This window comes from Bufo gargarizans, chromosome 2 (assembly GCF_014858855.1).
Source record: "Bufo gargarizans isolate SCDJY-AF-19 chromosome 2, ASM1485885v1, whole genome shotgun sequence".
Classification (NCBI taxonomy): Eukaryota; Metazoa; Chordata; class Amphibia; order Anura; family Bufonidae; genus Bufo; species Bufo gargarizans.
The window spans coordinates 389,545,332-389,569,881 of record NC_058081.1 but is presented as its reverse complement, the minus strand read 5'-3'; the positions used below and the strand labels follow the sequence as shown (position 1 = coordinate 389,569,881).

General features: G+C 45.0%; 1 protein-coding gene across 1 annotated transcript in view; it reads right to left on the bottom strand.

Moving 5' to 3' along the window:
* F12 (coagulation factor XII) overlaps nucleotides 1–24,550 on the bottom strand; it is a 97,686-nt gene that overhangs the window by 9,948 nt on the left and 63,188 nt on the right. The gene's annotated exons all lie outside the window — the stretch shown is intronic.

Here is a 24,550-nt window from a genome sequence, read left to right as displayed (position 1 = left end):
AGGTGTCCTCCCAGTGCATCGTTGTGGGCTAGATCGAGGAGCATCCGCCTATACGGTTGGGGAACCAGCAACTGCTCTATAGTTTCCCCTCGGCTCTCAGCCACTCGATACAGTAAGTCCCCCTTCAACGCAAAGTGAGGGAACCTCTGATCTGCATCTGGCATTTGTGGGACCCCATCAACAACCGAAACCTGCTCTCGAGCATTGACCAAGGCAGGGTCCCGTAATTGGGCGGTACCAAATGCACCTCTGGACATGTCTAGATCTGGATGTACTGGCCTTGAGGATGTTTCCCCTTCATCCTCCTCAACTGGGGAGAGCTCCTCGTCATCCTCCCCCAGCATGACTTGTAATGGGAAGACCTCCCCCCTCTCAGAAATCAACCCGGGTTTAAGACCTGGGTCAGGGGCATTATCCTCCACATCAGCATTCCCTGCGACTTCATTATCAATGGTAGGTATTTCTATATCAGAGGGGTGTATTTCAGCTCCGGACCCCTCGGACCCTGTCCCTTCCAGGCCCAGTGCCCCCAGTTCCCCCGGTGGTGCCATTTGCACCTCGTTCCATAGTTCCAGAAATAGTGGACAGTCCCGCCCCACTATGATGTCATGAATTAAACTGTTTACCACCCCGACCTCCTGTGTAACTGAGGCACGGCCATAAGAGACAGTCACCGGAACCAAGGGGTACTCCTTGGTATCCCCATGAATGCATACCACCCGAAGAGTTTTAGTCACTGGTCTAAGCCTCCCAAGTACCCTGGCATGTACTAATGTTACCATGCTACCGGAGTCCAGGAGGGCCCTGGCAGGAAGGTGGTTCACCCACACTTCACACTCAAACCGTCCTGCAGCCAGGTCAAGATGAGTGGTACACACACTTCGCACATAGAAGGAGCTTCTCCGACCGGTTCCGCACTCCATAGGCTCCTCCTGCAGTGGGCATTGTGCCCGGGTATGCCCCCAGGACCGACATCGCCAACATTGTATGTCTCCCATCTTTGGTACAGGAACCGACCTCCGTGGTTCTAGGGCAGATGGTGTAAACCTGCGGACGCCAACATCTGGCAAGGCTTCTCTCCTCAGGTTGGTGGCTGGTCTGGGTGTCCTTGGCGTGGGTTCTCGACGCTTGGCAGGCCCAAGCAGGTCCTCCACCACGGTATACCGTTCAACCAGCTCGATCAGCTGGTCAGCATTAGTAGGGTTTCCATGGCTTACCCAGCGCTGTAGGTCATCTTGTAGGGACCGTAGGTACCGGTCCATCACCACTCGTTCCACCATTTGTGGACCTGACAACTTTTCTGGCTGCAGCCATTTTTTAACTAACTGAATTAGTTCATGCATCTGGGACCTGGGTGGTTGGTCTGATTTGTACCGCCAGCGATGCACCCTCTGAGCCCGGACAGCTGTGGTCACTCCCAGGCGGGCCAGGATTTCAGCTTTTAGACGTTCATAGTCTTTGATGTGCTCAGCTGGGAGGTCAAAATAGGCCTTTTGCGGGTCACCAGTGAGAAAAGGCGATATAATGCCGGCCCATTGGTCCCGGGGCCATGCTTCTCTCTCTGCTATCCTTTCAAAGGTGGTAAGAAAGGCTTCCACGTCATCGCTGGGTGTTAGTTTCTGCAAAAAATGGCTGGCTCTAACAGACACTGGGTTGCTAACGGCAACGACCGCTTGCGCTTGTCCCTGAGCCAGCTGCTGTACGGCCTCCTGCAAGGCAGCCACCTGTGCTTGAGTGGACTCCTGCTGGGCCGTAAGCTGGGCAGATAGCAGCCGTGTATTTTCCTGCTGCGCAGCTATAGCCTGTGCCAGGGCCTGCTGCTGAGCCATTGCTTCCTCATGGCGACGGTTTGACTCTGCTGACGCTTGCTGCTGGGCCACAGTGGCTTGCTGCTGGGTCACAGTGGCTTGTGCCAAAGCCTTAACGACCTCCTCCATGCCTTTGTCTGCTGTTTGTAACGCCTGGGCTGACTTTACCCACGACATGCCATAAGTATACTGTCTCTTTAAATGTCAGTTCTAAACGTTTTTTTTGCGCCTGCAAATGCACTTTGCTCGCATCCTCCACCAGTTGTAAGCTTTGGGGTCTTTAAGCTCCGCGAGACAAGTGCGAAAAAACCGTGTCAGTAAAGCAAAGGGACTTTATTGGTGACCAAACAAAACAAAATAAAGCTTTTCTTCAGCATCCAAACCGTCACAACAAAAGTCCTGCTTGTTTCCAGCATAAATTAGGAAAACAGTCTTTCTTCAGAAAAAAAGAAAGGCACATACGTTTTTAGTAGAGGTCCTTCAGACCTTCCCTGCAGACACAGCTTCCCTTCCAAACTACTCAAAAGTCCTCTCTGAGCAGCTAGCAGACTTCCATCTTATCCTCACAGGTGCACTCTCCCAACCCACACCCTCCAGCATCACTTCCTGCTTTAATGGGTGGTTGTCTGTGAGATCTTAACCCCTTGTGCGCTGGCTTCCAGGGTTTAGGAGTGGAGGCTTCATCCCACCCAAATAACACTTTGGAGCCTCCAAAATTCCAGGCCCCAAACTCCTTTACTAAGATAGAGAAGACTGCGAGCCAGTCCTCTCTGAATTAGCGCCTGCCTGGAACTTTTCACCCACTTTTGGGTGACCCCCTGAACCTTCTACCTCTATTTAAATGGACCATAGTCCAAACAGTGGTGCCGTATAGCACCCGTCCAGGACCCACCCCCGGTGTCCTGTACAGTCCTAATAAATATTAAATTGATTATAATATCCTATGGTCCAAGTGTGGTGAGTGCTCACTCCCCCTTTTTTCTTCCCTTTAAAAGGTGTTCTCCAGGAATTAAAGAAATGAAAATACTTAAATATTACTTTATTATAAATATATTACCAAATATCTTTCATTAGTTATAATGGCTCATTTTGTCTAAGGAGCAATCATTAGGAAAAATAAAATGGCCGCTGTCCTAGTAGGACACACAAAATCTGTCCTAATCACACATGAGGACAAGTTACTTCACAACACTGAGCTAAATAGCCGCCTCATCCTCCTCTGCTACTTGGACAGGACAGACAGTGCTAAAGTTGGCCTGTGGTAATGGAGACTGCATACAGGTGCTGCTGCTCATTACTCACACCTTCCTTTAAGTACTTTATGTCTCCTCATGAACTCAATTGCTACAGAGATTCAGCTAAAGATCATATTAAACTGTATTCAGGTTCATAACCCTTGACAAGCAGAGCAGAGAGGAGGATGAGGAGCTCTTTACTTCAGTGTTGTGAAGTAACCTGTCCTGCTATGTGATGAGGACAGGTTTTGTGTGTACTAGAAGGATGGTGGCCATTTTATTTCCTCTGATTGCTCCCTAGACAAAATGCACCATTATAAATAATGAAAGGTTATTGTGAATGCAGTTATAATAAAGTAATATTTATGTATTTTCATTTTCTTCATTCCTGGAGAACCCCTTTAACCATACAGAAACACTGGGAAGTTTTATTAAGTCAGGATAATCATACTCAAATGGCTGTTTGTCCATACAAACACATCTAACATTAATCTTCTCCATCGTGCTCCAGGCCTTTATTTTCAAAGGAAATGTGCATTTAATTCTAAATTATTATTTAACCCCTTAAGGACGTAGGGTGTACCGGTACGCCCTATTTCCCCGAATCCTTAAGAATCCTTAAGGGTGTACTGGTACGTCCTAAGTTTAAATCGCGATTGCGGCGCCCCGGGGGTTAATCCGAACAGAATGCCGGCTGAAATCATTCAGCCGGCATCCTGTCACAGCACCGGGGGGGGGTCATGGAACCCCCCGTATCGGCGATCGCCGCAAACCGCGGGTCAATTCAGACTATATAGTGTACTGTACTGTATTATACAGACAAACCAAGTGGGTCTGGGTAAAAAAAAGTTGAAAAAAAGGTTAAAAAAGTAAAAATCAAAAAACACATTTATCACTGATTAAAAATGAAAAAAATAATTCCCTACACATGTTTGGTATCGGTGCATCCGTAACGTCCTGATCTATAAAACGGTCATGTTAATTTCCCCGCACGGTGAACGCCCTTAAAAAAAAAAAACTTTGAGGAAATTGAGATTTTGCCCACCTTACTTCCCCAAAAAGGTAATAAAAGTGATTTAAAAAAGTCGCATGTACGCCAAAATAGTACCAATCAAGCCGTCATCTCATCCCGCAAAAATTATACCCTACCCCAAATAATCGCCCAAAAACTGAAAAAAATATGGCTTTTTAGACTATGGAAACACTAAAACATTATTTTTTTTGTTTCAAAAATGAAATCATTGTGTAAAACTTAAATAAATTTAAAAAATATATACATATTAGGTATTGCCGCGTCCGTATCGACCGGCTCTATAAAAATATCACATGACCTAACCCCTCAGGTTACTACCGTAAAAAAATTAAAATAATAACAGTGTAAGAAAAGCCATTTTTTGTCATCTTACGTCACAAAAAGTGTAATAGCAAGCGATCAAAAAGTCATATGCACCCCAAATTTTCCAATCAAACCGTCATCTCATCCCGCAAAAAATGAGACCCTACTTAACCCCTTAAGGACTCAGCCCTATTTCACCTTAAGGACTTGGCCATTTTTTGCAAATCTGACCAGTGTCCCTTTAAGTGCTCATAACTTTAAAACGCTTTGACTTACCCAGGCCGTTCTGAGATTGTTTTTTCATCACATATTGTACTTCATGACACTGCTAAAATTGGGTCAAAAAAGTTAATTTTTTTGCACAAAAAAATACAATTTTTACCAATTTATTTGAAAAATTAGCAAATTTCAAAGTTTCAGTTTCTCTACTTCTGTAATACATAGTAATACCCCCAAAAATTGTGATGGCTTTACATTCCCCATATGTCTACTTCATGTGTGTAGCATTTTGGGAATGATATTTTATTTTTTGGGGATGTTACAAGGCTTAGAAGTTTAGAAGCAAATTTTGAAATTTTTCAGAAATCTTCAAAATCCCACTTTTTATGGACCAGTTCAGGTTTGCAGTCATATTGTGAGGCTTAGATAATAGAAACCTCCCAAAAATGACCACATTCTAGAAACTACACCCCTCAAGGTATTCAAAACAGTTTTTTCAAACTTTATTAACCCTTTAGGTCTTCCACAAGAGTTAATGGCAGATGGAGAAACAATTTAGAAATTTCTATTTTTTGGAAAATTTTCCAATATAATCATTTTTTTCCAGGAGTAAAACAAGGGTTAACTGCCAAACAAAACTCAAAATGGCCGGAAATGTAGGTAATAGACACGCGGCACTCACCAGGGTCGATTGGATGCTTTATTTTGCGGTACAGCAAGGTAGACTTGTGTGCACTGGCTGGGGAGCGGACAGGTCCAGGTGTGTCAAGCGGTGACGGCCGTTTCGCGCAAGTCGCGCTTCCTCGGACCGCTGCTCATGTGCCGGCGCACTGACGTGCTTTTTAAGGGCTGACCCAGGTCGTCACCATGACAACCATGGACGCTCCCCAGGTGCGCACAATGGAACAAACAGAAAGGGATCAATGCAATGTTATACAAAATAGCTGCAAATTGTTGCAGCAAGATGCTTAATGGCATACCTTAATATCAAATGGAGGGGACAAATTACAATAGCATGAAAGAGGGAACAAAGAGTGTGGCAATAGTGGGAACACACACTTAAGCTGTGGTTTGGAAACTAATTCCGCAAGGAGGACAAAATTGGAGAGGTTGGAAACAAATAAAAAAAAGTAAAAACTATATAGAAGGCTATAAGAACAAGCAACAAGTTAGATCGATAGAGACTCAGGATGAGAATAATTTCCAACAGGGACCGGTAGATATGGAACTGGAAAGAGGAGAAAGGACAAACACCTAGAATGTACCAGTTAGTAATAGGTACGAAGAATTGGCAGGACAACCTTTTTTAGATCTTACCCCAGCACATCACAGGACACGCACGAGACACAGAGAACAGACACCTCCACGACACAGATCACCGTACAATTTGAGGCACAAGAACACCAGGTATCAGCACTCAACAGGAAAGTATCCTCAGTCCAATTATCAAACACGGAATCAACACATAACACTATCACAACAACGACACATCACCAACAGCACCGATATTCAGGAAAAGAAAGACAAGGAGAAGCAAGAGAAAGGGATCCACGGCACCGGAGACATTCACAAACCCAGAGATGGGATCAATAATTAATTTAAGTTCCAAGATTCTCACTACTTCACAGAATAATTTAATAAATAAGGGGTTAAAATTTGCCCCGTCCAATACTGTGGACAAATTTTCAACCTATATAGGTGTTCAAAAATGTATTAGGAACCTTTGCCTTAAGAAGTATCATATGAAAAATCCCCACATTAGGGATTGTACCGATATGAAATGAATAGAGTCATGTAAATACACCTCCTTAAAAAAGAAATCTAAAATGTTCCCACGGAATGAAATTAGTAGGGAAATTGCAACATTTCAGAAGTGTGTTGAAGATGACCTTAGAAAGATTAAAGTTAGATCCCCTAATAATAATAATTTAACTAAACGGGAAATTCAGGCCATCAAGTCACTTCAGAAAGATAACAATGTTACTATACGCCCGGCCGACAAGGGCGGTGCGACAGTAGTTTTAGATACTGACCAATATAACAAAGAGTGCCTGAGGCAATTAGCGGATCAGAAGACATATATGAAGCTTAAGGGTGTCCAATACAGAAGTTCAACCAGGGTTTAGAGGACCTGTGTAAGAAAGGATTGGAACAGGGAATTCTCCTAAAACAGGAATCAGAGTTCATCCTGGGGACAGAAAGAAGGTTACCTACCTTCTACTGTTTACCCAAGGTTCACAAAAGGTTGATAGATCCCCCGGGACGCCCTATAGTGTCCGGGATAGGATCTATCACTTCCAATCTATCGAGATATATAGATACCCAATTACAACCTCTGGTAAAAAATATTAAATCATATTTGAGGGATACTATGCAGATCATTCAGATCCTGGAAGGACTAGTGATCGAACCAGACTGGATTATAGGGACCTTAGAGATCCAGTCTCTATACACCGTTATAGACCACCAGCAGGGATTGGAGGCGGTCAAGCAGCAACTTATTAAAAGTGGCACATTTGAAGATCCCCAAATTTAATTAATATTGGAAGGGATCTAATATATTTTGCGACATAACTATTTTTATTTTGAAGGGGAATATTTTTTGCAGCAGTGTGGCACCGCCATGGGGACCAGATTCGCCCCAAGTTACGCCAATTTATTTTTGGCGGAATGGGAATCCAAGGTGATTGAGCCCAGACGTGGGGCTGATCTGGTCCTATGGCGGCGCTACATTGACGATGTAATATTTATTTGGAGGAAGGGAGAGGCAGAATTGTTTGAATTTTTGGAAGGCATTAATAGGAACGATCTGAATCTCGTCTTCACATCTAATATTAAGGAGGAAACCGAATTTTTAGACATACTAATAAAAAGAGAAGAGGACCATTACTTGTGCAGTACATATCAAAAAGCATCTGCCAAGAATGGTTTTATCCTCTTCAGCAGCTGCCATTTACCCAGGTGGCTGCTAAATGTCCCTCTGGGACAATTCCGGAGGATTAAAAGGAATTGTACAAATTTGGATAGATTTGAAGAAGAGGCAGCTAAAATGAAACTCCAATTTTTAGATAAGCAGTATCCAGCTAGCATTTTGGACGATTCTCTAAAGAAAGTTAGGGAATTAGAAAGAAAGTCCTTTTTTGAGGATAAATGGAAAAGTGGGACATCCGAAGACCCCAAGATGGATGTTAAGATGATCCCTCCTTTCAACAGCGATTACAAAAAGATTAAGAGCATTATAACTAAGCACTGGCATCACATATTGAGTGACAAGGTAATAGGTGCACAATTGCTGAATGTACCCAAGATAGTATACACGAAGGCCCCAAGTTTAAAACTTAAAGTAGCCCCGTCGGTCAAAGAAAAAAGAACCATGACCAATTTAGGCTCCTTTTTGAAACTGAAAGGGTTATTTAAATGTGGGAGGTGCATGGGATGTAAGATAAGCCTACAAGAAAGGAAAATAGATACAATACACTCAGCACATAACTCTTTCACTTGGGAGATTAATGATTGCCTTACATGCAATTCATCTGGAGTCATCTATCTGATACAGTGTCCGTGTAAACGCCAGTATATTGGCAGGACAAAAAGACTGTTGAAAACTATGATCAGTGAACATATTTCAAACATTAAAAAGGGATATATTAAACATTCACTCTCCAAACATTACGACGATGTACACAATAGAGATCCGTCGAAATTGTTTTTTTGTAGCGTTAGGAAAAATTAACAAACACTGGAGAGGGGGTGATTTTATTAAGAGGATGTCCAGAGCTGAATCCAAGCATATATATGAATTTGGCTGCTTACTACCAGCAGGCCTGAATTCGGATCTGGAGATTTTTGGTTTTCTGTAGGGTGGTGTTCCCGTCTCTGGTGGAGGATCCCATAGTTTGCCGTTTCTGGTACTGGGATCCCCCCTCGGAGTAGGGATCACCACCCAGAACCTTCAAATCAAATTCTATCTTTATTGGTATTGATGGAATCCCGATCCTCCTTACTAATCTGCAAGCGTATGAATAATTTTCTCCATAAGATATGCGTAAGAGAATGTTTTTATTGTTATGTATGACGAGGATGTATGTTTTTGTATACACTTTTGATACATATATATTTTTAAAATATATATATTATTTTTATGTATTAAAATATTATTTATAATGGAATTTATGTGGTTTTAAACTTTAAATTTTAATATGCCACAATCCAGCAATGTATTAGTTACATTGGCAGAAAAAACACAATTGAATCGAAAAACCGCAACCAAACCGCATCAAAACCGCAATGGTGGAATTAAATTCAATTAATCCAGGATCCGGAGTTGTGTAAAAATACCTAATGGACTATAAAAGGTGGAGAGGTATGAGTGGCGCTTTAACCACTGAGGAAGGGGTGCAGACGCCCCGAAACGCGTCTGGTGAGAGGAAGAAAAGCGCCCACCTAACCTATTGGATCTTCATTGCATGGCCATGCGATAATAAGGAGAAAACTTTCTAACCTTAAGGACCGCTACAATATAGAGCTTTGGACGCTACGAACAAGGTATTATCCCTGCCTGCCTAGTCCCGTGATAGTGTGACGTCACTAGTACGAGACGGTAGACACGAGACGCCGAAGTGGCTGGCGCAGCTCAGCTCTTGTGGAGGATCTTCAGACGCACCAGCGGGAGCTGCCAATAGGAACCAGGTAGGAACTTACACCACCGAATTGTGCACGTAGCAGCTGTATTACTCTGAGCGGCCCTATTGTTTGCTGCAAATATCTACGGAAGGACTTTTAAGTTCACCAATTATACCAACATATACAACGTGACCTGGTGGGGTTATTTGTTGGACACTGTTATCTGATCAGTGGTTTGCGGTAATTTAAGTATTCAAGGCGGCCCTTTCTTGGACACTCGGATGCGGTTTGTGGTACTACAAGTACCAAGAGTGGATTTTGCATAACCAACTGCAATATCAATATCCAGAGGACTGTGGCATCAATATCGGGTTCTTCAACCCCGATTAGTATCTATTCATTGGTACCAATTGTATTTTAGTGGATGTGAATGGTATAATTTGATGTGTATGTTATAATTTTATGCAAATTTTATGTGAATATTATTGGATCCAACTAGGTCCTGTAAGCTTTGGGGTCTTTAAGCTCCGCGAGACAAGTGCGAAAAAACCGTGTCAGTAAAGCAAAGGGTCTTTATTGGTGACCAAACAAAACAAAATAAAGCTTTTCTTCAGCATCCAAACCGTCACAACAAAAGTCCTGCTTGTTTCCAGCATAAATTAGGAAAACAGTCTTTCTTCAGAAAAACAACCAAAAGAAAGGCACATAAGTTTTTAGTAGAGGTCCTTCAGACCTTCCCTGCAGACACAGCTTCCCTTCCAAACTACTCAAAAGTCCTCTCTGAGCAGCTAGCAGACTTCCATCTTATCCTCACAGGTGCACTCTCCCAACCCACACCCTCCAGCATCACTTCCTGCTTTAATGGGTGGTTGTCTGTGAGATCTTAACCCCTTGTGCGCTGGCTTCCAGGGTTTAGGAGTGGAGGCTTCATCCCACCCAAATAACACTTTGGAGCCTCCAAAATTCCAGGCCCCAAACTCCTTTACTAAGATAGAGAAGACTGCGAGCCAGTCCTCTCTGAATTAGCGCCTGCCTGGAACTTTTCACCCACTTTTGGGTGACCCCCTGAACCTTCTACCTCTATTTAAATGGACCATAGTCCAAACAGTGGTGCCGTATAGCACCCGTCCAGGACCCACCCCCGGTGTCCTGTACATATCCCCCCCCTCTGCCTCAACGCGGAGGTGTTGGAGGCAACAGTAGACACCATACAATGGACTCGGGAGAGGGCATCGGCATTCTGATGCTGTCTCCCGGGTCTGTGCTCTACCATGAAATTGAACTCCTGGAGAGAAAGGAACCACCTTGTTACCCTGGCATTGGTGTGTTTATTCTGTCTCATCCAGGTAAGCGGAGCATGGTCTGACACCAAGCGGAACTTTCTGCCCAGGAGGAAATATCGCAGGGAGTCTAGAGCCCACTTGATGGCCAGACACTCCCGCTCTACCACCGCATAGTTTCTTTCAGCTGCCGTCAGCTTCCTACTAAGAAAGACCACAGGGTGCTCCTCCCCATTGATTTCCTGAGACAGGACCGCTCCTAACCCTTCGCTTGAAGCATCTGTCTGTACTACAAAATCTTTTGAAAAATCTGGAGCTACAAGCACCGGATCTTGGCACAAAGCTGTCTTAAGCATTTGAAAAGCCGTCTCGGCCTCGGCGTTCCACTTTATCATCACTGACTTTCTGCCTCTGGTCAGGTCGGTCAGTGGTGCAGCAACAGTGGCAAAGTTGGGGACAAACCTCCTATAATAGCCAACTATGCCCAAAAACGCTCTGACCTGCTTCTTGGTTAGGGGACGGGGCCAGTCCTGTATGGCCTCCACCTTACTCATTTGGGGCTTCACCAGCCCTCTACCCACAATATACCCTAGGTATTTTACTTCCTCCATCCCAATGGCACACTTCTCGGGGTAGATGGTGAACCCTGCTCTTCTTAAGGAGTCTACGACTGCCTGAACCCGGGGAAGGTGGGACTCCCAATCAGTGCTGAAGATGACTATGTCATCTAGGTAGACAGAAGCGTACCGTTGGTGTGGACGCAGAGTTTTGTCCATGGCCCTTTGGAACGTGGCCGGGGCTGAGTGTAGACCAAATGGCATCCTCTTATATTGGAAGTGGCCTTCTGGGGTAGAGAAGGCTGTCTTCTCCCTGGCTTCCTTAGTCAGGGGAATCTGCCAGTACCCTTTTGTGAGGTCTAGCGTGGTAATGTACCTGGCAGGCCCCAACCTTTCAATTAGCTCATCTACTCGTGGCATGGGATATGCGTCGAACTTGGAGACTTCATTAAGCTTTCTGAAGTCGTTGCAGAAGCGGAGGGCGCCGTTGGGCTTGGGTACCAACACAATTGGACTTGACCATTCGCTCTGCGACTCCTCAATGACTCCAAGCTCAAACATTCTTCTAACCTCTTCGGACACTGCAACCCTATGAGCTTCTGGGATACGGTAAGGCTTTAACCTGACTTTTACCTTGGGCTCGGTCACAATGTCATGCTCGATGACGTTGGTGCGACCGGGCAACTCTGAAAACATATCTCTATTTTTTTGTAGAAACTCTTTTGTTTGCTGGGTTTGAGGTCTAGTCAGGGTAGAAGCAACCTGCACCAAGTCGATCCCTGCATGGTTTCCTGACTGTACCCCTACTACCGCTGACACTTGTTCTCTGTCTCTCCAGGGTTTCAACAAATTGATGTGATAGATCTGGTATGGTTTTCTTTTCCCTGGCTGGTGTACCTTGTAGTCCACCTCACCGAATTTCTCTACTACCTCAAATGGGCCCTGCCATTTGGCCAAGAATTTGCTCTCTACCGTGGGTATTAGAACAGCCACCCGGTCTCCTACTTGGAACTGTCTAATTTTAGCCGACCTGTTATACACTCTTCTTTGGGCATCCTGGGCCTTCTGCATGTGCTCCTTCACCAGTGGCATCACCTTAGCCACCCTTTCTCGCATTTGAGAGATATGTTCTACCACCGTTTTGTGTGGTGAGGACTCACTTTCCCATGTCTCTTTTACCAGATCGAGTAACCCCCGGGGCCTTCGTCCATACACTAATTCAAATGGCGAAAAACCTGTGGATGCTTGTGGGACCTCCCGGATAGCAAATAACAGGGCAGGGAGTAACATATCCCAATCCTTCCCATCTTTCTGGACTACTCTTCTCAACATGGACTTTAGGGTTTTATTAAATCTTTCGACTAGGCCATCGGTCTGTGGGTGGTAGACCGACGTCCGCAACTGCTTAATTTGGAACAATTTGCATAAGTCCGCCATTACCTTTGACATAAAAGGGGTACCCTGGTCTGTCAGGATCTCTTTGGGGAACCCAGTTCGTGAGAACATTTGAAACAACTCCCTGGCGATGGCCTTAGAGGAGGCTTTCCTCAAAGGGACAGCTTCTGGATACCTAGTTGCGTAGTCTAGGATGACCAATATATATTGGTGGCCCCGTGCCGACTTTACCAGGGGTCCCACCAGATCCATAGCGATCCGTTCAAACGGGACTTCGATAATCGGCAAGGGCACCAGAGGGTTTCTATAGTGTGGCGCTGGGGCGGTTAACTGGCAAATGGGACAAGACGCACAGTATCTTTTAACCTCGGCCTTCAACCCTGGCCAGTAAAACCGGTCGTTTATCCTGGCCTCTGTTTTCTCCGCCCCCAGGTGTCCTCCCAGTGCATCGTTGTGGGCTAGATCGAGGAGCATCCGCCTATACGGTTGGGGAACCAGCAACTGCTCTATAGTTTCCCCTCGGCTCTCAGCCACTCGATACAGTAAGTCCCCCTTCAACGCAAAGTGAGGGAACCTCTGATCTGCATCTGGCATTTGTGGGACCCCATCAACAACCGAAACCTGCTCTCGAGCATTGACCAAGGCAGGGTCCCGTAATTGGGCGGTACCAAATGCACCTCTGGACATGTCTAGATCTGGATGTACTGGCCTTGAGGATGTTTCCCCTTCATCCTCCTCAACTGGGGAGAGCTCCTCGTCATCCTCCCCCAGCATGACTTGTAATGGGAAGACCTCCCCCCTCTCAGAGATCAACCCGGGTTTAAGACCTGGGTCAGGGGCATTATCCTCCACATCAGCATTCCCTGCGACTTCATTATCAATGGTAGGTATTTCTATATCAGAGGGGTGTATTTCAGCTCCGGACCCCTCGGACCCTGTCCCTTCCAGGCCCAGTGCCCCCAGTTCCCCCGGTGGTGCCATTTGCACCTCGTTCCATAGTTCCAGAAATAGTGGACAGTCCCGCCCCACTATGATGTCATGAATTAAACTGTTTACCACCCCGACCTCCTGTGTAACTGAGGCACGGCCATAAGAGACAGTCACCGGAACCAAGGGGTACTCCTTGGTATCCCCATGAATGCATACCACCCGAAGAGTTTTAGTCACTGGTCTAAGCCTCCCAAGTACCCTGGCATGTACTAATGTTACCATGCTACCGGAGTCCAGGAGGGCCCTGGCAGGAAGGTGGTTCACCCACACTTCACACTCAAACCGTCCTGCAGCCAGGTCAAGATGAGTGGTACACACACTTCGCACATAGAAGGAGCTTCTCCGACCGGTTCCGCACTCCATAGGCTCCTCCTGCAGTGGGCATTGTGCCCGGGTATGCCCCCAGGACCGACATCGCCAACATTGTATGTCTCCCATCTTTGGTACAGGAACCGACCTCCGTGGTTCTAGGGCAGATGGTGTAAACCTGCGGACGCCAACATCTGGCAAGGCTTCTCTCCTCAGGTTGGTGGCTGGTCTGGGTGTCCTTGGCGTGGGTTCTCGACGCTTGGCAGGCCCAAGCAGGTCCTCCACCACGGTATACCGTTCAACCAGCTCGATCAGCTGGTCAGCATTAGTAGGGTTTCCATGGCTTACCCAGCGCTGTAGGTCATCTTGTAGGGACCGTAGGTACCGGTCCATCACCACTCGTTCCACCATTTGTGGACCTGACAACTTTTCTGGCTGCAGCCATTTTTTAACTAACTGAATTAGTTCATGCATCTGGGACCTGGGTGGTTGGTCTGATTTGTACCGCCAGCGATGCACCCTCTGAGCCCGGACAGCTGTGGTCACTCCCAGGCGGGCCAGGATTTCAGCTTTTAGACGTTCATAGTCTTTGATGTGCTCAGCTGGGAGGTCAAAATAGGCCTTTTGCGGGTCACCAGTGAGAAAAGGCGATATAATGCCGGCCCATTGGTCCCGGGGCCATGCTTCTCTCTCTGCTATCCTTTCAAAGGTGGTAAGAAAGGCTTCCACGTCATCGCTGGGTGTTAGTTTCTGCAAAAAATGGCTGGCTCTAACAGACACTGGGTTGCTAACGGCAACGACCGCTTGCGCTTGTCCCTGAGCCAGCTGCTGTACGGCCTCCTGCAAGGCAGCCACCTGTGCTTGAGTGGACTCCTGCTGGGCCGTAAGCTGGGCAGATAGCAGCCGTGTATTTTCCTGCTGCGCAGCTATAGCCTGTGCCAGGGCCTGCTGCTGAGCCATTGCTTCCTCATGGCGACGGTTTGACTCTGCTGACGCTTGCTGCTGGGCCACAGTGGCTTGCTGCTGGGTCACAGTGGCTTGTGCCAAAGCCTTAACGACCTCCTCCATGCCTTTGTCTGCTGTTTGTAACGCCTGGGCTGACTTTACCCACGACATGCCATAAGTATACTGTCTCTTTAAATGTCAGTTCTAAACGTTTTTTTTGCGCCTGCAAATGCACTTTGCTCGCATCCTCCACCAGTTGTAAGCTTTGGGGTCTTTAAGCTCCGCGAGACAAGTGCGAAAAAACCGTGTCAGTAAAGCAAAGGGACTTTATTGGTGACCAAACAAAACAAAATAAAGCTTTTCTTCAGCATCCAAACCGTCACAACAAAAGTCCTGCTTGTTTCCAGCATAAATTAGGAAAACAGTCTTTCTTCAGAAAAAAAGAAAGGCACATACGTTTTTAGTAGAGGTCCTTCAGACCTTCCCTGCAGACACAGCTTCCCTTCCAAACTACTCAAAAGTCCTCTCTGAGCAGCTAGCAGACTTCCATCTTATCCTCACAGGTGCACTCTCCCAACCCACACCCTCCAGCATCACTTCCTGCTTTAATGGGTGGTTGTCTGTGAGATCTTAACCCCTTGTGCGCTGGCTTCCAGGGTTTAGGAGTGGAGGCTTCATCCCACCCAAATAACACTTTGGAGCCTCCAAAATTCCAGGCCCCAAACTCCTTTACTAAGATAGAGAAGACTGCGAGCCAGTCCTCTCTGAATTAGCGCCTGCCTGGAACTTTTCACCCACTTTTGGGTGACCCCCTGAACCTTCTACCTCTATTTAAATGGACCATAGTCCAAACAGTGGTGCCGTATAGCACCCGTCCAGGACCCACCCCCGGTGTCCTGTACAGTCCTAATAAATATTAAATTGATTATAATATCCTATGGTCCAAGTGTGGTGAGTGCTCACTCCCCCTTTTTTCTTCCCTTTAAAAGGTGTTCTCCAGGAATTAAAGAAATGAAAATACTTAAATATTACTTTATTATAAATATATTACCAAATATCTTTCATTAGTTATAATGGCTCATTTTGTCTAAGGAGCAATCATTAGGAAAAATAAAATGGCCGCTGTCCTAGTAGGACACACAAAATCTGTCCTAATCACACATGAGGACAAGTTACTTCACAACACTGAGCTAAATAGCCGCCTCATCCTCCTCTGCTACTTGGACAGGACAGACAGTGCTAAAGTTGGCCTGTGGTAATGGAGACTGCATACAGGTGCTGCTGCTCATTACTCACACCTTCCTTTAAGTACTTTATGTCTCCTCATGAACTCAATTGCTACAGAGATTCAGCTAAAGATCATATTAAACTGTATTCAGGTTCATAACCCTTGACAAGCAGAGCAGAGAGGAGGATGAGGAGCTCTTTACTTCAGTGTTGTGAAGTAACCTGTCCTGCTATGTGATGAGGACAGGTTTTGTGTGTACTAGAAGGATGGTGGCCATTTTATTTCCTCTGATTGCTCCCTAGACAAAATGCACCATTATAAATAATGAAAGGTTATTGTGAATGCAGTTATAATAAAGTAATATTTATGTATTTTCATTTTCTTCATTCCTGGAGAACCCCTTTAACCATACAGAAACACTGGGAAGTTTTATTAAGTCAGGATAATCATACTCAAATGGCTGTTTGTCCATACAAACACATCTAACATTAATCTTCTCCATCGTGCTCCAGGCCTTTATTTTCAAAGGAAATGTGCATTTAATTCTAAATTATTATTTAACCCCTTAAGGACGTAGGGTGTACCGGTACGCCCTATTTCCCCGAATCCTTAAGAATCCTTAAGGGTGTACTGGTACGTCCTAAGTTTAAATCGCGATTGCGGCGCCCCGGGGGTTAATCCGAACAGAATGCCGGCTGAAATCATTCAGCCGGCATCCTGTCACAGCACCGGGGGGGGGTCATGGAACCCCCCGTATCGGCGATCGCCGCAAACCGCGGGTCAATTCAGACTATATAGTGTACTGTACTGTATTATACAGACAAACCAAGTGGGTCTGGGTAAAAAAAAGTTGAAAAAAAGGTTAAAAAAGTAAAAATCAAAAAACACATTTATCACTGATTAAAAATGAAAAAAATAATTCCCTACACATGTTTGGTATCGGTGCATCCGTAACGTCCTGATCTATAAAACGGTCATGTTAATTTCCCCGCACGGTGAACGCCCTTAAAAAAAAAAAACTTTGAGGAAATTGAGATTTTGCCCACCTTACTTCCCCAAAAAGGTAATAAAAGTGATTTAAAAAAGTCGCATGTACGCCAAAATAGTACCAATCAAGCCGTCATCTCATCCCGCAAAAATTATACCCTACCCCAAATAATCGCCCAAAAACTGAAAAAAATATGGCTTTTTAGACTATGGAAACACTAAAACATTATTTTTTTTGTTTCAAAAATGAAATCATTGTGTAAAACTTAAATAAATTTAAAAAATATATACATATTAGGTATTGCCGCGTCCGTATCGACCGGCTCTATAAAAATATCACATGACCTAACCCCTCAGGTTACTACCGTAAAAAAATTAAAATAATAACAGTGTAAGAAAAGCCATTTTTTGTCATCTTACGTCACAAAAAGTGTAATAGCAAGCGATCAAAAAGTCATATGCACCCCAAATTTTCCAATCAAACCGTCATCTCATCCCGCAAAAAATGAGACCCTACTTAACCCCTTAAGGACTCAGCCCTATTTCACCTTAAGGACTTGGCCATTTTTTGCAAATCTGACCAGTGTCCCTTTAAGTGCTCATAACTTTAAAACGCTTTGACTTACCCAGGCCGTTCTGAGATTGTTTTTTCATCACATATTGTACTTCATGACACTGCTAAAATTGGGTCAAAAAAGTTAATTTTTTTGCACAAAAAAATACAATTTTTACCAATTTATTTGAAAAATTAGCAAATTTCAAAGTTTCAGTTTCTCTACTTCTGTAATACATAGTAATACCCCCAAAAATTGTGATGGCTTTACATTCCCCATATGTCTACTTCATGTGTGTAGCATTTTGGGAATGATATTTTATTTTTTGGGGATGTTACAAGGCTTAGAAGTTTAGAAGCAAATTTTGAAATTTTTCAGAAATCTTCAAAATCCCACTTTTTATGGACCAGTTCAGGTTTGCAGTCATATTGTGAGGCTTAGATAATAGAAACCTCCCAAAAATGACCACATTCTAGAAACTACACCCCTCAAGGTATTCAAAACAGTTTTTTCAAACTTTATTAACCCTTTAGGTCTTCCACAAGAGTTAATGGCAGATGGAGAAACAATTTAGAAATTTCTATTTTTTGGAAAATTTTCCAATATAATCATTTTTTTCCAGGAGTAAAACAAGGGTTAACTGCCAAACAAAACTCAAAATGGCCGGAAATGTAGGTAATAGACACGCGGCACTCACCAGGGTCGATTGGATGCTTTATTTTGCGGTACAGCAAGGTAGACTTGTGTGCACTGGCTGGGGAGCGGACAGGTCCAGGTGTGTCAAGCGGTGACGGCCGTTTCGCGCAAGTCGCGCTTCCTCGGACCGCTGCTCATGTGCCGGCGCACTGACGTGCTTTTTAAGGGCTGACCCAGGTCGTCACCATGACAACCATGGACGCTCCCCAGGTGCGCACAATGGAACAAACAGAAAGGGATCAATGCAATGTTATACAAAATAGCTGCAAATTGTTGCAGCAAGATGCTTAATGGCATACCTTAATATCAAATGGAGGGGACAAATTACAATAGCATGAAAGAGGGAACAAAGAGTGTGGCAATAGTGGGAACACACACTTAAGCTGTGGTTTGGAAACTAATTCCGCAAGGAGGACAAAATTGGAGAGGTTGGAAACAAACGCCTGGAAAAGCTAATAATCGAGTTGTGGTATATATGCGGATATTTTATAAACAGTAAAACATATTGCTACCTAAACTGTGTAAAAAATAGAAATAAAAATGGAAATGAAAAATTGTTTTCAAAGGAAGACCGCCATGTCGTTTTTGTCATTTAGACCGTGTGGTCCCATGGCTCCCGTTTTAATGATCCATCGAGCCTCCCGCTGCAACAGAAGGCGGTGGCGGTCCCCACCCCTAGGGATGGGGCCCACCGCCTCTATCCCAGCAAAGGAGAGGCTCGATGGATCACCTTTATGAGTCGAACGTACGTGGTCAACAAGGCGCGGAGAGCCATGTCCTGTCCTAATGGAAAACTCAAAATGGGTTGCCCTGATTCTGTAGTTTGCAGAAACACCCCATATGTGGTTGTAAACTACTGTTTGGCCGAACAGGAGCACATAGAAGGAGGGGAACACCATATGGGTTTTGGAAGGCAGATTTTGCAGGACTGGTTTTGTTTATACCATGTCCCATTTGAAGCCCCCTGTTGCACCCCTAGAATAGAAATTTCAAAAAAGTGACTCCATCTAAGAAAGTACACCCCTCAAGGTATTCAAAACTGGGTTTACAAACTTTGTTAACCCTTTAGGTGTTCCACAAGAGTTAATGGCAGATGGAGAAACAATTTAGAAATTTCTATTTTTTGGAAAATTTTCCAATATAATCAATTTTTTCCAGGAGTAAAACAAGGGTTAACTGCCAAACAAAACTCAAAATGGGTTGCCCTGATTCTGTAGTTTGCAGAAACACCCCATATGTGGTCGTAAACTACTGTTTGGCCAAACGGCAGGACATAGAAGGAGGGGAACGTCATATGGTTTTTGGAAGGCAGATTTTGCTGGACTGGTTTATTTACACCATGTACCCTTTCAAGCCCCCTGATGCCCCCCTAGAGTAGAAACTCCATAAAAGTGACCCCATCTAGGAAACTACAGGATAAGGTGGTTGTTGTTTTGGGACTATTTTAGGGGTAAATATGATTTTTGGTTGCTCTATATTACTCTTTTTTGAGGCAATGTAACAAAAAAATTAAATTCTAAAAATGTTTCTACATTCGCTATTTAGTTTTGTGGAACACCTAAAGGGTTAACATAGTTTGTAAAGTAACTTTTGAATACCTTGAGGGGTGTAGTTTTTTAGATGGGGTAACTTTTTTGGAGTTTCTAGTCTAGGCTACATCAGGGGGGCTTCTAATGGGACATGGTGTCAAAAAAAAAAACTGTCCATCAAAATCTGCCTTCCAGAAACCGTATGGAGTTCCCTTCGTTCTATGCCCTGCCGTGCGGCTATATAGCCATTTACGACCACATATGGGGTGTTTCTGCAAACTACAGAATCAGGGCCATAAATATTGAGTTTTGTTTGGCTGTTAACCCTTGCTTTATTACCGGCAAAAGGGATTCAAATTGAAATTTTGCCCAAAAATGGGTGTTTTGGCACCGTTTTTGTTTTATATTTTTAACACCGTTCATTCGAGGTGTTTGGTCAAATGTTATTTTTATAGCGACGACTTTTACGCACGCGACGATGCCCAATATGTATGGCTCTCAAACTTTGGAGACACTAAGCAGGCATCCTAAAAAACTGCGGCCCTCCAGATGTTGTAAAACTACAATTCCCACCATGCCCTGCTGATGGCTGTAGGTTGTCTGGGCATGCTGGGAGTTATAGTTTTACAACATCTGGAGGGCCGCAGTTTGAGGATGCCTGCTCTAAAACTAATATTTTTTTGGGGGAAAAAAATTGTTTCTGTGTCTCCAAAGTCTAAGAGCCATAGTGTTTTATGTTCTCTAGTGGACTGTTGGGGATTATAAAAATTTAGTACTCCATGGAAGTGTGATACTCCCTGAAGCAATCGATAACGCAGAGGCCCGGATGATCGGGGCACGTGTCACATTGAGTGGTGGTGTCCTTCCGTATCCCCCTCTTGTGACACACTCTGCATCTTTTTTGGGTTCGTCCCTTCTTTCCAGTATGGGGGACCACACCTGGAAAGTGTTGGCCAGGGACGATCCGGGCGCCTCCAGTTCCCGAGGTACTCCGGCCTGCTCTTTCCCGGTCCGAAAAGATCAGGTCTTTGAGGACTGCCTCATAGAATTGGAGGAATGTCCCTGTGCTGCCAGCGCTTCGGGATAGTACAAAAGAGTTGTACATGGCAACCTGCACCATGTAGACCGCAACTTTTTTGTACCATGCCCGGGTTTTGCGCATAGCATTATATGGCGTGAGGACTTGATCAGAGAGATCAACTCCTCCCATATACCGATTGTAGTCGACGATACAATCGGGCTTGAGGACCGTTGCCGTGGTACCTCGCACAGGGACTGGGGTGGTGCTGTTACCGTGGATTGTGGACAGCATAAGGACATCCCTCTTGTCCTTATACCTGACCAGCAACAGGTTTCCACTGGTAAGTGCACGGGTCTCACCCCTGGGGATAGGTACCTGGAGGGGGTGGGCAGGGAGGCCGCGCTGATTTTTCCGCACGGTCCCACAAGCGAACGTGGATCTGGCGGCAAGGGACCTGAACAAGGGAATGCTGGTATAAAAGTTATCCACGTACAAGTGGTAACCCTTATCCAGCAGTGGGTGCATAAGGTCCCACACGAGTTTCCCGCTAACACCCAGAGTGGGGGGACATTCTGGGGGTTGAATACGGGAATCTCGCCCCTCGTACACACGAAATTTGTAAGTGTACCCTGAGGTACTCTCACAAATTTTGTATAGCTTCACGCCATACCTCGCCCGCTTTGTGGGAATGTATTGGCGGAAACTGAGTCTCCCCTTGAACGCAACGATAGACTCATCAACCGCGACCTCCCTTCCAGGTACGTAGGCCTGCTGAAATGTGGCCCCAAAGTGATCGATGACCGGCCGTATCTTATACAGCCGGTCATAGGCAGGATCACCTCGGGGTGGACATGCTGCATTATCGGAATAATGCAGACATTTCCGGATGGCCTCAAACCGGGGACGTGTCATGGCCATACTGTACAGTGGGGTCTGGTATAGGACGTCCCCACTCCAGTATTGCCTGACACTGGGTTTTTGGACTAGACCCATATGCAGCACGAGGCCCCAAAATGTCCTCATTTCGGCTGCACTGACCGGCGTCCAGCCACCGGGTCTAGCCAAAAATGAGCCTGGGTTTTGAGCGACGAACTGTTGGGCGTACAGATTCGTCTGCTCCACCATCAAATTCACCAGTGGGTTACTGAAAAAAAAAGTACTAAAAAAAGGAAAATAAAGGGGCAAGTGTTAGAGAAAAAAAAAAAAAAAGTTCAAAGTTGCTGATCAGCGGTACAACGCTGATCAGCGGTGGGGCGGGCGGGCGATGCGCTAACAGTGGACGGACACTAAAGTGCCGACCAGTCAGCGAACGCAGAAAAATAAAAAAAAAGTGGTGGTAAGGGGGCTAGTGGTGAGGGGGGGGGCTGGGGGAGGGTTGGTGGGGGGATGGGGGGGGGCTGGTGGTGGTGGGGGGCAGGTAGGGGGGGGCAAGTGGCAGGAGGGGCTCTGGGGTCTGATAGATGGATCAAAAAAGTTTTGTGTAAAAGTTTTTTTTTGTTTTTTTTTCCTAACTAACTTTTCCCTTCTTTCCCTTCCTAATGGTGCCTCTCCCTCACTGACCCTAACCTACCTGGGTGGCGATGGGTGCAGGAGGGTGATGGATGCCGATTAGGGGGACACAGGAGCTGGTGCTGGACGAAGCTGCACGGTCAGGGTGCTGGACAGGAAGAGGAGGGGAGAGAGGAGCGCAGGAAGTTTGAATCTCGCGCCTCTCTCCCCTGCACCAATCAGCACCCTGGACAGCAGTGTTCAGCACCAGGGCCAGCACCGCCTCCTCAAATCCTCGGACTGCGATTGGTGGTGTAAAATTACGCCACCGATCGCAGTCTTTTTCCGGTTCATCGGGTCACAGGACACCCAAATGGACCGGAAACGCAGAAAACCGCAGGTCTGAATGGACCTGCGGTTTTCTGCGATCGTCTATACGATCAAATGACCCCCCCCCTGCATTGTTACGGGATGCCGGCTGAATGATTTCAGCCGGCATCCCGTTCCGATTAACCCCCGCGGCGCCGGAATCGCGAATTAAAGCCATGACGTACCGGTACGTCATGGGTCCTTAAGGATTCGGGAAACATGCCGTACCGATACGTCATGGGTCCCTAAGGGGTTAAGATAATCGCCCAAAAACTGAAAAAAGTATGGCTCTTAGGCCTCTTTCACACTACCGGTTTTTTTTTTCCGTTTTGCGGTCCGTTTTTTGCGTTCCGTATACGGTCCGTATACAGAACTATTCATTTCAATGGTTCCGCAAAAAAACTGAATGTGTTCCGTATGCATTGCGTTTCCGTATTTCCGTTTTTCCGTTCCGTTGAAAAGATAGAACATGTCCTATATTTGGCCGCAAATCACGGTCCGTGGCTCCATTCAAGTCAATGGGTCTGCAAAAAAAATGGAACACATACGGAAATGCATCCGTATGTCTTCCGTATCCGTTCCGTTTTTTGCGGAACCATCTATTAAAAATGTTATGCCCAGCCCAATTTTTTCTATGTAATTACTGTATACTGTATATGCTATACGGAAAAACGGAACGGAACAACGGAACGGAAACGAAACCACAACGGAAGCAAAAAACGGAACAACGGATCCGTGAAAAACGGACCTCAAACTACTGAAATGGACATACTGTAGTGTGAAAGAGGCCTTAGACTATGGAGACACTAAAACTTTTTTTTTGGGTCATTGTATAAAACTTACATAAATAAAAAAAAATTTACACATATTAGGTATCACCGCGTCCGTGACAACCTGCTGTATAAAATTACCTCATGATCTAACTTGTCAGATGAATGTTGTAAATAAAAAAAATAAAAAAACGTGCCAAAAAAGCTATTTCTTGTTACCGTGCCACACAAAAAGTGTAATATAGAGCAACCAAAAATCATATGTACCCTAAAATAGTACCGATAAAACTGACACCCTATCCCATAGTTTGTAAAATGGGGTCACTTTTTGGGAGTTTCTACTCTAGGGGTGTCCAGCAAAATCTGCCTTCCAAAAACCGTATGGCATTCCTTTCCTTCTGCGCCCTGCCGAGTGCCCGTACAGCGGTTTATGACCACATATGGGGTGTTTCTGTAAACTACATAATCAAGGCCATAAATAATGAGTTTTGTTTGGCTGTTAACCCTTGATTTGTAACTGGAAAAAATATATAAAATGGAAAATCTGCCAAAAAGTGAAATTTTGAAATTGTATCTCTATTTTCCATTATATCTTGTGTCCAACACCTAAAGGGTTAACAAAGTTTGTAAAATCAGTTTTGAATACCTTGAGGGGTGTAGTTTCTTAGATGGGGTCACTTCTTGGAGTTTCTACTCTAGGGGTGCATCAGGGGGGCTTCAAATGGGACATGGTGTCAAAAAACCAGTCCAGAAAAATCTGGCTTCCAAAAACCATACGGCGCACCTTTCCCTCTACGCCCTACTGTGTGCCCAGTCTTGTTTGGCTGTTAACCCTTGCTTTGTTAGTGGAAAAAATGGGTTAAAATGGAAAATTAGGCCAAAATATGAAATTCTCAAATTTCATCCCCATTTGCCAATAACTCTTGTGCAACACCTAAAGGGTTAACGAAGTTTGTAAAATCAGTTTTGAATACATAGAGAGGTGTAGTTTATAGAATGGGGTCATTTTTGGGCGGTTTATATTATGTAAGCCTCGCAAAGTGACTTCAGACCTGTAGTAGTCCCTAAAAATTGGGTTTTTGTAAATTTCTGAAAAATGTCAAGATTTGCTTCTAAACTTCTAAGCCTTGTAACATCCCCAAAAAATAAAATATAATTCCCAAAATAATTCAAACATGAAGTAGACATATGGGGAATGTTAAGTCATCACA